At 33.8% G+C, this 15,642-nt stretch overlaps 1 protein-coding gene and 1 long non-coding RNA gene across 2 annotated transcripts in view; one reads left to right on the top strand and one right to left on the bottom strand.

The window, feature by feature from the left end:
• The window catches only part of LOC150100050 (uncharacterized), a 54,342-nt gene extending 45,342 nt beyond the window's left edge, over positions 1–9,000 (top strand). The window contains exons 2-3 of the long non-coding RNA XR_016549238.1: positions 2,491–2,690; positions 8,833–9,000. This is a non-coding gene — a long non-coding RNA (uncharacterized LOC150100050). The remainder of the gene's footprint in view (positions 1–2,490; positions 2,691–8,832) is intronic.
• The window catches only part of tgo (Aryl hydrocarbon receptor nuclear translocator homolog tgo), a 439,650-nt gene that overhangs the window by 324,667 nt on the left and 99,341 nt on the right, over positions 1–15,642 (bottom strand). The gene's annotated exons all lie outside the window — the stretch shown is intronic.

Below are 15,642 nucleotides of genomic sequence, written 5' to 3'. Positions count from 1 at the left end.
GCACACTTAAATGTTCAAGAGTCCGTATATTTATATGTGGTACTCGCTTTTGTGCACATACTTAAAACGGCGAAGCATTGAGAATAAGCTTCGCACTTAACACTGTGAAGTTCTTGTACTGTATACAGATCTTTAAGGAGCGTTTTGTATTATATTCAAAATAGAACCTACAAATTCTACACAGAATATATTAATAGGATTAAACAACAGTATTATGAAATAAACAGATAATTATAAAATATTTTTTAGCAAATAAGCTTGCTGAGGTAAAAGTAATTCCTTCATACACAACAATATAAAAAATGATGTACTAGAGCACTGAATGAAATAGATTAAAAAAAAAAAATTCAAATGCGCATGTGTTAATTTCAAGATCATTCAAGCATGAGATGAGCTTGAATGACATGAACGAGATTGACGTCAATTAGCAACTCGGGACTTAGCATTTTTGGTTGCTGCTTCACTAAAAGCGTTTAAACAATCACGAATGTTTGAGTGACATATCAAAATAAATCTAATCGAACTCGGTTTCGACCATTTAATCAAACAACTCCGCGTTTCTCGTTCGTTGTTCACACGATAATTAAGATGAGTCTCTCGTCATCAAAATTAAAGTATTTAAATTAGGTTTGGCGTAAGGGCGAGAACAATCATTAACTTTGAAACATTATGCAGAACTTGGCCACACCCGATACTACACAGGACTATTCTAGCCGCATCAGTTATAATATATACACCTCATTACGGAATTTATTCATAAAATATATTAATAGCCAATTACAGAGGCAAAGACTGCATTTTATGAAATATTAACTAAGGAAGCTTTATGACACAAACACGCAAGTCATTCGTTCTTCTTCTTTTTTTTCACTTGAACAATTCAGTTCCATTCTATTCAATGAATGTTAATGTCAAAACGCGCATATTTTATACTGTAAAACAGTAGAATAAATCCTAACAGAGGAGTCAGTAAACAAGTTTATAACAATGGAGTATATATATATACAGTATATAGCCTGCAATTAAAATTTTCACTACGACATAACTTCATTATTAAAATCTCTAAAACAGTGGCAACTATATCTGCAGATGTTACTACAGAAGGTACTTGAATCGCGACTTACTAATCGATCAGTAGACTACTTTCATAGCGGAGGAGAGAGCGAAAGGAATAAGGTCAGCTTCTTTTGTTTTCAGCTGATGATACAGGTGCTGCCATCTAGTCATTGTTCTAAGCGTTTCTAAACGATGCTTTACGACAATAAGCAGCAAATTCTATATATTTTAATGCATGGATACTTCAGTGTTCACTGCAAGAACATGAACTCGTGTTTAAGCAAAGTAGGTAGATCTTGACTTTTTTTGAGGGGAGGAAATGAAAAGTATTATTTTTAACACTTATTTTATTAATATAATTTATTTCAATTTTAAATTTGTATTCGAATTAAAAAAACATAATTGTGGAACTTAAAAGAGACCAAAACTCTTCAATTTGGTGTAAAGCTATTAGATAAAACATAGGTGGCCAACAGCAGGCCCGTAACGTGATTTTGTGCGGCCCGCGGCAGGATAAAAACTATATTCAATTATATGTATCAATTTAGCTATTAGTTTCGACCGCAAATTTTCTGATTGATATATTAGTTATATTCATTATTTCTGATGACGGAAACAATTTATATTCTCAACACGGAATCAAAATTGCATTAAAAAGATTACTCAATATGTGAATGCGGCTTCAGGATTTGTTACGAATATCGTCATCATCGTTGAAAATCGACTTTGATGAACTTGTTGCCGCACATGAACGCCCACAGTGTTCTCATTAAGTTATGTTACATGTAAAAAAAAAACAAAAAAAACCCCAGAAATATGTAATTAAATTTAATTTAACAACTTATATTTAAACCAATCAAGTATTTTATATTGTTCTCCCAGTAGTAAAATGATTTAACAAATATAGTAATTCAATACATACAACTATTGCCTTGAAAAAATGCAGAGTTTATTTTTATTTAAGTTCTGTCTAAAAGTGTGCGGCCCGTGACGCTACCACTCATCATATATTGGCCCTCGTATAGAATGAAGTTGGCCACGCTTGAGATAAAATATTAAATAATTTTTTCTTATGTAAGTTTCATCCGTTATTTAAATTTTATTATTTTGTTGTTCGCTTAAGTCTCGATTTTTAAATCTATTGGATGAAAGGATATTAAAAATACATTACTCTTTCATAGCCAGATATTTTGAAACAAAGGTTTCAAAGTTGACCACAGAGCTTCTAATAATACAACCTTTGGCATCGGGGTTGCCTTGGAGTTTTTGACTAATCTAGTCTTTTTTATTTATTTATTTATTTTTATTAGTGAAATTCCAATACAACGCAATCCGCTCTGTGGTCAATTTCGAAACTTTATATATTAAGCTTTAATTGAAATATTTAAATTACTATCTGACTGCATAATAATTCTATTTTTATAATTAACAAAGGAATCAGAACTCTTTGGTCAGAAGCCGGCCTGGTTGGCCGGGTGGTTATCGTATCCGATCTCCGAGGACATGGATGTTTGGAATCGTCCTACTAACGGCTTACCATTATGTACTGCTGTAACCTGTGTCCTGGACCATAAAAATCAAAAATAACTAACTTTGGTCAGAAAAAAAACCTGGGGTCGACTAAAATTCTTCAGGTAAGTTAGCCGGTCTCGTACGCGATGAGGAGTTTACTCTTGGAAACTCGGCTTTATCATCTCGCAATCAGAAAAACCAGCGACAACAACATATACAATTTACAGATGAGAATACATATTTGGGTATAAGATTAGCCTTATCCTAAAATTATGGTTACTGACAAAGACAATCTGTGGAAGTAGTGAGCATTAAGGTACATTAATATTATTACTAGCTAAAAATTTCCTCGATGTTTTTATGTGAGAAGCAATCGTTCATCTATCTTCCTTTCCTCTATATTTACCAACTTGAAAATGGGGGATTCGGCTGGGTGACGATACTGTTCACTTGTCAGCAGCGAGCAAGAATTCCCAGTGTTGATCGACTTGAAAGAGGGATCGATATTCTAAGGGACTGATTGGCAGATGATATTATGATAAATGTGATTTAAAAATACAACTATAAACATTGTCATGTAAATAAATCAGGCACACCTATTCTATTAAAAGAGACGTAACGTTCTGCGATTTTACGAGACTAACACAAGAGTTACCCTTTCGGATGAGGGGGATCAATGAGAGAGAAATGATTTTTTGAGGCGGGGGGTGGGTCGGCAGGTAAAAAGCTCAGAATTCCTGGTATAGAAAAAGACAGTAAATGTTTTGCATTTTCTTGTTTGCTTTCTCCTTGCTTTTCTTGAGATTTTCCCTGTAATTTTAGTAATTGTCATGGTCTCAAAAAGCGTTTTTTCTTTTTAGTTTTTTAAAAGTAATAAGTTGGGCTTACTGAATGATACTTAAGTTACAGTGACAAACTTATAAAAGCCGTACATACTAAAACAAAATCGGACTGCAATAAATAATATTAATTCTTTGGTAGGAAATTTAGCACGATTGGTATTTTTCATCTTCCACCATTAAACGTTTGTGTTGACCTCTTGGCTATATTTAGGATGAAGGATATTGAACACAAACCCAAAGGAGAAGATAATGGCAAATATTGTGATCACTTTTCAGTTCCAAAGCAAGTCTCACAGTTGCTCAAATTCTGATCGGACCAGATTTGTTTTGAAATTTGTAGCTCATAAATATGGATAATTAAATTACTTTTAGAGCACAATAATGTGTCAGAAACAAGCTCAAAATTAGTATCGCTATGCATACTACAGTTTTATAATGAAGTGAGTTTCGTATCAAAATCTCTCCTATGCAGTATTTTTGGCATGAGTGGGGTTTTCATTTATTCCTTACTACGGAGCTACATTCATTTAACTCACAGGTTGCGACAATTATTTAAACTCAGCAAACACGTAAATTTGGTATTTCATGGTTTTACAAATTTCTGGAAAGGAAAAGTTATGAGCAAATATTGTTAACTAAATATCAGATTCCCGCAATCGTTCTTCTAGATCAGTATAGTTTTTAAAGAAATATTTATTTATTTCGGTTGTAATGCTTTTGAAGTGATCTGCATTAAAAACTATAATCAATAGAGGAAAAACTTATTACAGTATTCTTGTTTATTAATTATAAAAAGAGTACTCAGACTTGTCAATCAAGCTGTCGATTTACAAAACTAAGTTTAAGCATAAATAAAGAAATAAAAGAAGGCTTTAAGATGCAAATACAAGTAGAAGTTTCTTGTAGCTCAAGCATTAAGCTGTTATATTTCAATCAATCAGCACTAAGTTCACATAATCGCTGCACACTTTATTGAAATCTTAAGCAGTGAATTGCCACTATAGTTAGCCAACCTGTTTCACTGAGGAGAGGAAGTCACAATTACTGTTGCCAAATGAAAATCACTAAAAACAGCTAAATCTTAAAGAGAGTTAAAAAGAGCTAAAAAAGGAGTTAAAAATAAAAATTTGAAGCTAAAATTTTAGAAGTAGTAGCTGATACTTTTTAGTTACTTTATTCAAGTTAAAGTCATACTTGCATATAAGTGACTAAAGGCATCTTCCAAAGTGGTCTTCTGTGCTTAATTCACCCACGTTCTCACTTAGATTTTCAGCTTTATTATACGTGGCCATCGTTCCAATATTACACAGTGTAGATGCTGGTAAATCTAAGTTGAGAACGTGGGTGAATTAAGCACAGAAGGCCACTTGGAAGATGCCTTTAGTCACTTATATGCAAGTATGACTTTAACTTGAATAAAGTAAGTAACTGTACAGCATTTGTTGTTACGCCTGAGGCCATACTTGACTGACAAAACAGCTGTCAGCATTAGCAATTCCATCTTGTTTCTTAATTCAGTTTTAACTATTGTACATTCATGGAACTAAAAATTCGTTCAATTTCCGCATTAGAATTTTGCAGTATTAATAAATTGACTGCACACTGAGCAATTTCTTTAAATGGATTCATTCCAGATGCACCTCTTTGTATTCTCGTACTTCAGTCCAGAATAGCTCAGTGTTTTCTATATTTGTCCATTTATTTAAGTGGATAGTAGTGTACTGGTATTCAGCAGCAGCAACATCTTTTTCTGTTTTCAGCATTCTTTCTAAGATGGGAGTAACAGGTTCTTTTATATGTTTTAGGATATTGTCAACAGAAAAAGAAGAGATCATTCTTAAAATATTCAAGTTTTGAGGCAACATTTGCTTAACACTTTCATTGCCAAGCTGAAAATTGGAATTTCGTGTGGTGGCCAATTTTTTTTTATTTTTTTATTTAGTTAGCGACGTCAACGCGATAACGCGTGATCGGCCGTTCGGTGAGAACTCGCATCGCGCGATATCGCGTGATTGGCAATGAACGTGTAGCTGTTTGAAGAGACCAAGAAGAAACTATTTTCTTTTGTATTATCGACTCTGAAATTTTTCTTTCCGATCTATAACCAAGATTTAGTTTGGGATCCAAATAGTCATCAATCTCTGACTCTAGAGGATCGACTGTGGATGATGGTAGCACTAACATATTAGAAATAGAGCGAATCAAACGAGAAAGGTTCTTCAAATAATCTCGTCTTATCCGCACGATTCGAAAATTTTGTTAACTTGCTGAACTTGAATAGGATGCAAAAATAAAAGGTACAACAGATTCCTTTCATCTTTGTACATCTCTCACAAAATTTGAGCTTTGTAAAATTTCTCAGTCACACTCGGACTTCAAAGTGAGTTTTTAATTCCAACCACTGGCTGAGAATTCTGTCTACTGCAGGTTCAATGGAGAGCCACCTCGTTGCACAGTTGCTTACAATTTTAAGAGGAGCATCGTTTTCGTTGACGAGAAATATAGCTGGATATATATAACAGAACTATAAGCGTAATATGTAATGCAGTGGAGGTGAAAGTGGGGAAGGAAAGTAGGATTTGAATGCATTGGTACAGCTCTTTGTATTCTACTTGTCTTGAAAAAGAATGTGAAAACCACTTATACGTTTCGGCAACTAAAAATTCTAATTTTTCTTGGGAGAGATTCTGCACAAGTGCGAGACATTGCCAGTTGCAATGAATGGCATACACATCTAATTAAAATTAAGGAGGGAATATATGCTTTCAGTTGTTCATAAACGCCATTATTGACACCAACCATAACACTGGCTTTGACTGTACCAATTGCAATGAGATTTTTCATGTCCAGTTTCTTGGCCAAGAGCTTTTTTTTTTTCAATGCAGTCACAATATCACTAGCATCACACTTTTCTAGAACCGCCATGCTCAGAAATGTGTGCATAATTTTGTTGAATTTCTTGCTATAATAAATGATGGCCATTCCTAAAATCTTAATTGTATTGTACATTTGGTGCGACTCGCACCAAATGTACAATACAATTCTTTATCAAATGCGAACAACTGGAAACTTTTAAAACAATTTTTTTTTTAAGAGTAGGTTATAAAAACGACTAAAAAGAGCTGAAACAAGTTCTGAAGGAGCTAGATGCTAGATTAAAATTTTTGGAGCTAGGAAAGAAAAAAAAACGCGAATTTAGCTCCAAAAGAGCTAAATTGGCAACACTAGTCACAATGCTCATAAACTATTTGGAACTCTACTAGCACAGATCATGTTAATTCCATTCCTAATAGTGGATGTCACTTAACTGCAATAAGATTCTATAGGGCAGATTTCCTAACAAGACTGTCGTGAACAAAGAATGAAGAAATATATCATGTGGACAACTTATATTAAAAAAGGATCGGAAATGCAATCCTTTGGCCCTTCACATTATGGCAGTTCATCTGCTGTTGTAATACCTGTTCTTCAGGAGATTACGTTTCAAATCTTTCACAGCATTATAAATATTCCTTGCATTTAAGCATTCTTTTAGAAATATCAAACACAAATGATCTCTTGACTAAAGCGATCGTTATTATGCAGTGCATGCCATCCATAAAGATTGTTAACCTTTATGACATGCATATAAAGATTGTACATTAGCACCGAGGGACTAAGCGTTATTATCTAGCCCTTGGAAGGATGGTGGTCTCACACAGGAAGAAAAAAATCATCTATCACTTAAAGGCATTGAGAAACAGACTGTTTCTCAACTGTTTCAAACAGTGCATGCAATGGGATTTGGCTGAAGAAAAGAGATGCCATCCACTTGGTAAACCAACCATCAAAGAAAGGACTTTTATTCAATTTTTTTTCCTGCACCTTCCTAACCAATAAAGTGCACGCAACCCTTCAGTTCTACGTTGTACATTACGTGGAATAATGTTAAGTTGGTAGGGAGGATGACAAGAAGGGAAATTATGGTGTATTTGAATAGACTTCAAATTCTCTAGCACAAAAAACGATATGTGAATGAGGTTTAATACAAGCTGATTTCTTTTTTTTTTTTTTAATAATAAACTCAAGGAACTATATACAAGTTCGTCCAGAGCGGACTATTATAAACATCCATGACCACGGAAGGATTTGAACCAGACCTGCTCTTAGACCTACTGAAGAGCAAGTCTGCTATCCACTCTACCAATGAGAAAGGCATTTTGAAATGTATAATTGGAAGGCTACGTACTTTGTTGCGAGAACCATGCTACTAAAGGTGAAGAAGACAAAGGATTTTAGGGATAACAGCACACGGTTTCGAAGTTTATGTTGCATATAATGCCTGTAAAGAGAACAGAGATCTGAAACAATTGGGAGATTGCATGAACAGTGGATGGAACAGACTTTTTAACACAAAACTTGTAGCAAGTACCTATAAGTGTACTTACACACACAAGTACTTATGTGTATATTTTATTGTGTTAAAATTAAAGCCTTATCAGAGACAGAATTCCGTAAATTATTTGTCTACATCAGTGGTAGAGTTTACAAGAGAGAGGCCAGTGGTTGACTGTATAGTGAGATTTTGAGAAAACACATTCTACCGATAACAAGAGCCTGTTGTTAGCACTGACTTTCGTGATTTAGAAAGGAAGTGGCAGGAAGAGATTGCATAACGGAGATAAATTACTTCTCAGTACAGATTCCACAGTAACCTATGCGAGGAAGTGACAGTTTTGCAAGTTCAGGATGTTAGATTTCATTTTTATGTTTCCAGAGATGAACAGCTGCATTACTTCTGGAATGGTTCAAGTAAACTAAATCACAGGTGTATTGGGGATGCTTTCCTTCACAGAAACTAAAAAAAAAAATTTCGAAAAGGGGAACTCTAACTAATGTTAGCAGATATCAGCATCCAATGATGAGCTTAAGGATGACTTGAACATAAAGGATGATAACATAACCAATTGAAGATTGAGGGAACCCTCTATTCTCTTAACTTATTATGCTTTTATTCCACTTTCGTATTGTAAGCGACTATTATACAGCGTGCGAAAATGTTATAAATAATAATAATAAAGGATGAATTCATGTAATTATTATTCATCTATCTCATAATATGTTCTGCAGTTCTTGTCATCTTTTCTTAGTGGCTGTATTCCAACCTTGGGAAGTTCTATTACAGCTACAAGGTTCTCATAATCTGATAAACATGCAAATGTTAGCTGTGCCCAGAGCCACTAATGGAAGGATTGCAGAATTCTGTAGGCAGTGAGAGTATGCAGAAGTTGTAACAGTATTTATGGCAAGAGTGTGTATACAAATATAACATAACTGCAAATAGCATCATAAAGCATATGTCACCTATAAAGTTTTAATGTGATTACTGTATTAATTTCTAATGTTAGTAACAAGTATCTTAACACTTTCATTTATATTTCAGATAATTTACTGATGGAAATGAAAGCAGTGGGAGAGAAAGTTAACAGTCCAGCAGAATTCAAGTGAATAACAGCTGTGAGAGAAGAAATTCTATTTTCAAATACATTAATAAGTTGGAAAGATGGTGGTTATATAACTTTTGGAAATAAACACAGTAATTTGTATGTCATTTATAGCTGGTGACTGTCTCTAGCACATGTAAATAACTTCTTTAAATTTAAAAGTGTTCAGACTGGCATAACCAGAATTATCATTATGCCAGCCTATAGATGTAACTACTACTCTTCAACAAATAAGCTGTCTAATGCCAGGTCAAATCCACTGTGAATTTAACCTGGCATGGACATCCAAGAAAGTTTTTAGACAGCAGACGATTTTCATTGTCCTGTGTGAATCACACTGCTTATTTTGGAGAGCTGAAATAAACTCCATGTTTTTTCTCTTTTGTGAATGAAATTCATATTAAAAAAATTCAGCTGGAAAATGTTGCTCAGCAGTGGCATAGCAACACTAACTGCAGAACAGTTGACAAGGACACCAGTATCAGAAGTATACCAGTGACAGGATATTTTACAATTATTGAAATTATCACACCAAAAAAAAAGGATAAATAGCTGCAAATTTGCCAAGGGCACTAAAAACCTAGCTAAGTTTCTGATGCTTAGCAACATAAGTACGATATGGATTACTAGCATAACCCTAGAAAAATCTGACTGCAGAGTACTACAAGAACTTGATGTCTGGAATGATGTTAAGTACCATCTGTTATATAAATATCGTACTCCTGTTTCAAAGAAATCACAAAATCTCTGGTTACGGTGGAACACAGAGAAACATGATTGGGGGGGGGGAAACATGAGCAATTCTGCATTTGTCTTGTCAGCACTAGAAGTAACCACATTACACAGTTTAATGAAAATGAATCCATGTCTTTCTGCTAACAAAAGAAGGCGGAGTAATAGTATGACAAGTTCAACATTACACCAAGGATTTTTTTTTTTTTATGTTTTGTACACAGCCAAGACCAATGGAACCTTTTCTTCAAAGTGATGATTATTCCTTTTCACTTTTCTCAAGTGACAGAATGCTATGATATTTTTCTGATGTTTTTCTTCGTGCTTCCCATACATGAAAGACTATAAATCTTAACACAGTGAGTTCTGCTGACCATAATTAAATGGGACCAACTAAAATATCATAGTAAGCAAATTTCATGATCAACAAGCAATGGGAACCATTTTTTTCTTTTCACCAAAAAGTCCTTAAATTGTTGCATTATGTTGTGATTATAAAGAGAAAATAGAAACCCAGATATATTCATAACCTTTCCTTTTCAAAGAAAACATATATGTAAAAATACACAACAGATCATTTGTAGCTCAATCAGTATAGTCAGAGTCCTTTGGTGCAAAGATCTGACTCTGAATCCCAACCTTGGATGCCAAGAACGATCAGGTCATCTCAATGAGTTAGCCAATTTCATATGGAGGTGGCAGAGTTTTCCCTCCCAGAAATTTGGTATTTCATTCTGCAAAACAAGCAAACTGTTTTGCAGAATGAACAGGCAAACTTCTATATGAAATGAACTTAAACTAAGTTCATTTCATATAGAAGCAAGAGTGTTCTCCCTTCAAGATTCTCAAGTTTTTTATCCTTCAAAATATGCAAGCAAACCAGGAATACCTGCAATTTGCAGATATAATACACTTGCTTCCACAGATAACCTTAGTCACTATGGCATAATTTAATTTCTCTATAATCTAACTCAGTCCTGGATAAAGATAAAAATCCAAACTGAGGGAATCATTGAATATTCTAGAGAGAATGCTACAAAAGTAACAATCTGCTATTCTTGGCAGACCTGTACATGATCCTCCTGGGCAAAATCACAACAAGCATCTGTACTCGCATTTTACATTAAATGACTTAATTGTGTCATTACAGGAAAAGGTAACTCAAACCCAGTATTATTTCCTTCTCTACTTGCTAGGTAAATATGTACATGTATATATATGTATGCATACAGGATGTGTTCTATGCACCAATTCAATTTATGCATATCCATTTTTATCAAGACCAAGACTGTATAACAAAGAGATAAATATATGTCTTATATATTTAAAAAAGACAGGTTGTTTCTTTCCATATATACCTCAAGGTAGCTCAATCAGTTTCAATGCTGCCCTTTTGCTAGTAAGACTTGAGTTCAAATCCTGTCTAGGACATCAAAAGTTTTATCAGGGCTTTTCAAACGAACTGAGTTAGCTGGTCTCATATGAAAGGGAGGGGTTTCCCCTCCTGGAAATTTGGGTTTTATATTCTGGAAAAAAACAAAACAAAACAAGCAAACCATTCAAAAAGAACAGGTGCGTGCATATGCACACACACAACCATAATGCACTGTGAAGATAGGATTAACCACCTTATCAGAGAAAATGATGTCTCAAAGAAGCCAAATTACTTGGCCATGAGAGGCCAATGAGCTTAACACAGAAGGAGAAATATATCTCTTTCATTTAAAAAGTCATTACAATTATGCCAAATATTGTTTGGTATTAAATTTGTGTGCTTATATTCTTACATCTGATGGCACCACACCCCTTTTCAACACATTTTTCACAATAATGAAAAAATGTTTCACTCGGTTATAAATTAAAGAAGCCAAGAAATTATGTTCTTGTTTAATCCTTTATCCAAGTGTAAGCAAAGTTTGCACATGAAGTTTCTTCACGACTAGCCTACTTGTATACAGTGGCTAATGACTTCATATTAATTAGTGTAGTATCCCATAATGCAAAGTGAGCGCACATGCACACCCTTTCAGGTGCGTATTATGAAAGGGCTACTACCCAGACTAGTTCCAACCTTTATTGAGTTGTTAAGATACTTCATGTACAAACTTTGTTTGCTTACACTTGGATAAAGAATTGATGGATGTTCCAACAATTCATAGTGTGAATCCCTTAATTTTCCCATTGCCAAAACATCGTTGTGGGCAGGTGCATTGTCCTGATGAAAGATGATTTTTTTATTCTGCAAACCAGGTCTTTTCTCACGAATTTTTTCTTCTAGTCTGGTTAAAACATTGGAATAATATTCCCTGGTTATTGTTTTACCCTTTTCAAGATAATTAATAAACAAAATGCCTTTAGCATCCCAAAACACCGATGCCATGACCCTTCCTGCTGATGGAACCGACTTTGTCTTCTTTGGCACTGAACAACCAGTTTCTGTCCACTGTTTTGACTGCTGTTTGGATTCTGGCGTGTAATGTTGAATCCAAGTCTCATCCATAGTAATAAATCGATGCACAAAATCAGTTTTATTCTTGTTAAAACGCTCCAAGCACTGTTCAGAGATTTTCATGTGAGTGTGTTTTTGATCTGCTGTGAGCAAGCACGGCACCCACCTTGCGCAAATCTTTTTCTTATGCAATTCTTCAGCAAAATATATCCTATACGTTCTTTTGAAATGCCTATAGTCTCAGCAATTTCATGCAATTTGACTCGCTGGCCATTCAATACCATATCATGCACTTGATCAATGATTTCTGGTGTTGTTGCGCTTTTTGGACATCCTTCACATGGATCATCTTAAAGCTGGTACGGCAACGTTTAAACTCGGCAGCTCATTTATTAATTGTCGAAAATGAAGGAGAAGAGTGCCCATAAACTTTTATGAACTTCTAATGAATTTCTTTTGCCGTTAAACCTTCTTTTACAAAGAATTTTATAACTGCAAGATACTCAATTTTATCCATTTCAAGGGATACAGACAACACTTTTGCTTCAGACAGCTGTATAAAATAAACTACTTGATAGAATGACTTGCAATTTCACATGGATGCTTATGACAGAAGTACCAACTTAGAAAAAAAAATCTTGCCCATAGTGTTGCAATCTATGGTCGAGGCTGAGAACTTTTTCGGACCACCTTCGTATATTAAAAATTATGGCTATAGAGAATATATTTCAAAACTTTTTTAATATATATTTAATTTATGTTTGAGATTTATCAAATGTGTCCTTGGTAGGTGAGAAAAGCAATGTGGAACCAGTGGATGACAAATACCTAAAGTGATGGTATCATCCTACATCTACCAAATTTTGAACAACATTTCCATTTAACTATGAATTTATCTTCCATCTAAAGACACAAGCTTCCCTGTCTGTGGGGAGGAGAAGAAAGAGAGAGAGAGAGAGATGTGCACATAAAAACTCATAACCCACTGGTTAGAGAAAGGAAGAGTGCTATTCTCTCAATCAATCACAAAAGCTTGTAACATAAGAGCCAATTTGTCTGCCCAAATTTTGTGTGCTTGCTCAATTTCAATATGGAAAGACAGCAGTCTCTGTATGGACACCAATTTAAAATCAGCATGAAAATCTTTTTTTTGACTACCTTGGGTAATTTACTTATCACCTCTCCTATTTAATTAGGTTTATTTTTTGGCTTTAACATAAAAGTTGCTTGCTTTAAAGGTAATTCTTTTATCTTGGTCAATATTTATTATCAATAAAGAATATATCAGAAAATAGAAAATTACTTCATGTGGATGCTTTTGTTATTTTCAAAATGGAATTCTAAATAATATATATATATTATAACATGACAGTTCCACAGAATCTTAGGACTCATCATTGGAAGGCCACTCCATACCACTATATACTTTGTGAATGCATAATTTGTATGGTTAATTTTTTTTTTCTTTCTCTCTCTCTCTGTGTGTGTGTGTGTGCGTGTGAAAATTAAAATTTTCTCATTGATATGAAAAATGGAATATGATACACAATATAAGTATTTGCATTCATCTTCATATTTTTTCATAAAAATTTCTTGAAAATTCAGGCAGGCACTGCTGTAGATTTTTTTTTTTTTTTTTTTTCAAAAAAAAATTTTATCCATTTCAAGATAAACGAAATCTTGTTTCGTTTGTTTTGAGAAACGAAATGAGAAGAATCAAACAAAACAAGCAAAGTAATTTTTGGTACTTTTTTGAAAAAGAATTAATTCCTGAAGAATTGCAAGACTTGAAAACTGAGCGTTAATTATATAAAAAAAAAAAGAAGACGTAACTAAATTAGGAATCTGAGCAATTTCAGGTTATTTGCTAGTAAAGTAAATTGCACATTATTTGGCTAGTGAATAGCTCGCACACTACAAACCAGAGATGATATCGCTGCATGACAGGTTTGTAGTGTGAACTCAGCACTAAGTTGTTAGTGAGTGGCCAGATAATGTGTAGTTTATTATATTATGTTATATATATAAGGGGTGAATATTCTAGGTGTGCAGTGCACATTCATGGAATATCAATATCACCAATATTATATTTTTGCATTTATTTCCGTTAAAGACTCCCCTAATTGTTTCCTGGCTTCATGTGATTCCTATAATTAAACATAATATACTAATGCTTCATGAAGAGGACACTTTTCGACATAAACATTGCATCACATTTGCATTAATAGCCTATGCGTGCATTCAAAATACATACACCTCTGAGCCCTTTGATCAGATGTAAAGATGGTACAGTGGGTCAAATTCTAATTCTAAAGCATTGCAATAGTTTTAAACTGCCCAGAAGGAAGCAGGATGAGTGCTGAGACAACAGCAACTAGAAATCCGTGGTTATTGATTGGTTATCGTATCAACGAATCCAACTGAATGTTCTCATTTGTCATGAGTTGCTGTTTTAGTTTCTGAATGTCATCTATTTTGTGTGTGTGAAGTGTGAACTGATGTGGTAAGCAAGTTTTTATATAATATAGACAATACAGATAATATATTGTCTATATTATAATTATAATATAGACACTTGTCAATATTATAAATATTATATACTATATTATAATATAAACACTTGTCTATATTAGAAAATTATATATAATATCGACAAGTGTTCATAGTATACCTTTTTTTTTTTGCCCATATTTACAGTGGAAAACAATGTTGACAATCTAATGAATGTTCCATTTTCTGCCAGAACTTTTGCGGATTGTATGACTGTGGTCAAAGGAGGTAAGCCTCGCCCTCCTCTCCCAACTTTACTGAACAAGCACAGTAAATTTGGGAGATGCAAAAACTGAGAACATGAAACATTTCTCTATTTCACAATACAATGCAGTAGAATGGTTAACTGGATGTGAAATGCAATCAAGACTTTTTTGTTGGCCTTGTTTATTATTCTCCAGACAGAAAGGCATTTGGAATATGAACGTATATTTCGATCTTAATCATTTAACAGCCGCAGTGCAAAAACATGAGTACTCCCAATCACGTGTTCAGTCATTTTTAAATCTTAAGGGATTTGGAAAACAAAGAATTGGTACTCTCATTGACAAGCAAAGAAAAATTGAAGTTATCCATCATAACAAACAGGTAAAGAAAAATAGAGGCATTTTATAAAGATTAATTGATGCTGTATGCTGTTTCACTAAGCAAGAGCTTTCTTTGATGATGAGTCTGAAGAATTGAGCTAATCAAGGAAATTATATAGATTTTTAAAGGCATTTAAAGGATTAGACTGTATTTCAAGGAACTTCTGCCACAGTTCAAAATGATATCATTAGTGCTCAATCTGGTGTCATCAAAGACATTATATGGCATGTTAGTTACACCTCTTTCAGTAGAATTTTATTTCTAAAATTAGCATTTGTTAAGTGTCTGGATGATATCGAATATCTCAAATGCAATTCAAACAGATTTATATATATATAAATCAGTTTGATAAATATTTTTTATTTATTTATATATATATATTTTGCTTTTCACAAATTGAGCGCATTCTGCATCCAATGACTGTATTATA

The sequence above is a fragment of the Typopeltis vanoorti genome, chromosome 13, assembly GCF_054136105.1.
Source record: "Typopeltis vanoorti isolate ZY-2024b chromosome 13, IOZ_Tvanoo_1.0, whole genome shotgun sequence".
Classification (NCBI taxonomy): Eukaryota; Metazoa; Arthropoda; class Arachnida; order Uropygi; family Thelyphonidae; genus Typopeltis; species Typopeltis vanoorti.
The sequence above is the reverse complement of the archived record's forward strand: the minus strand, read 5'-3'. Positions and strand labels throughout refer to the sequence as shown.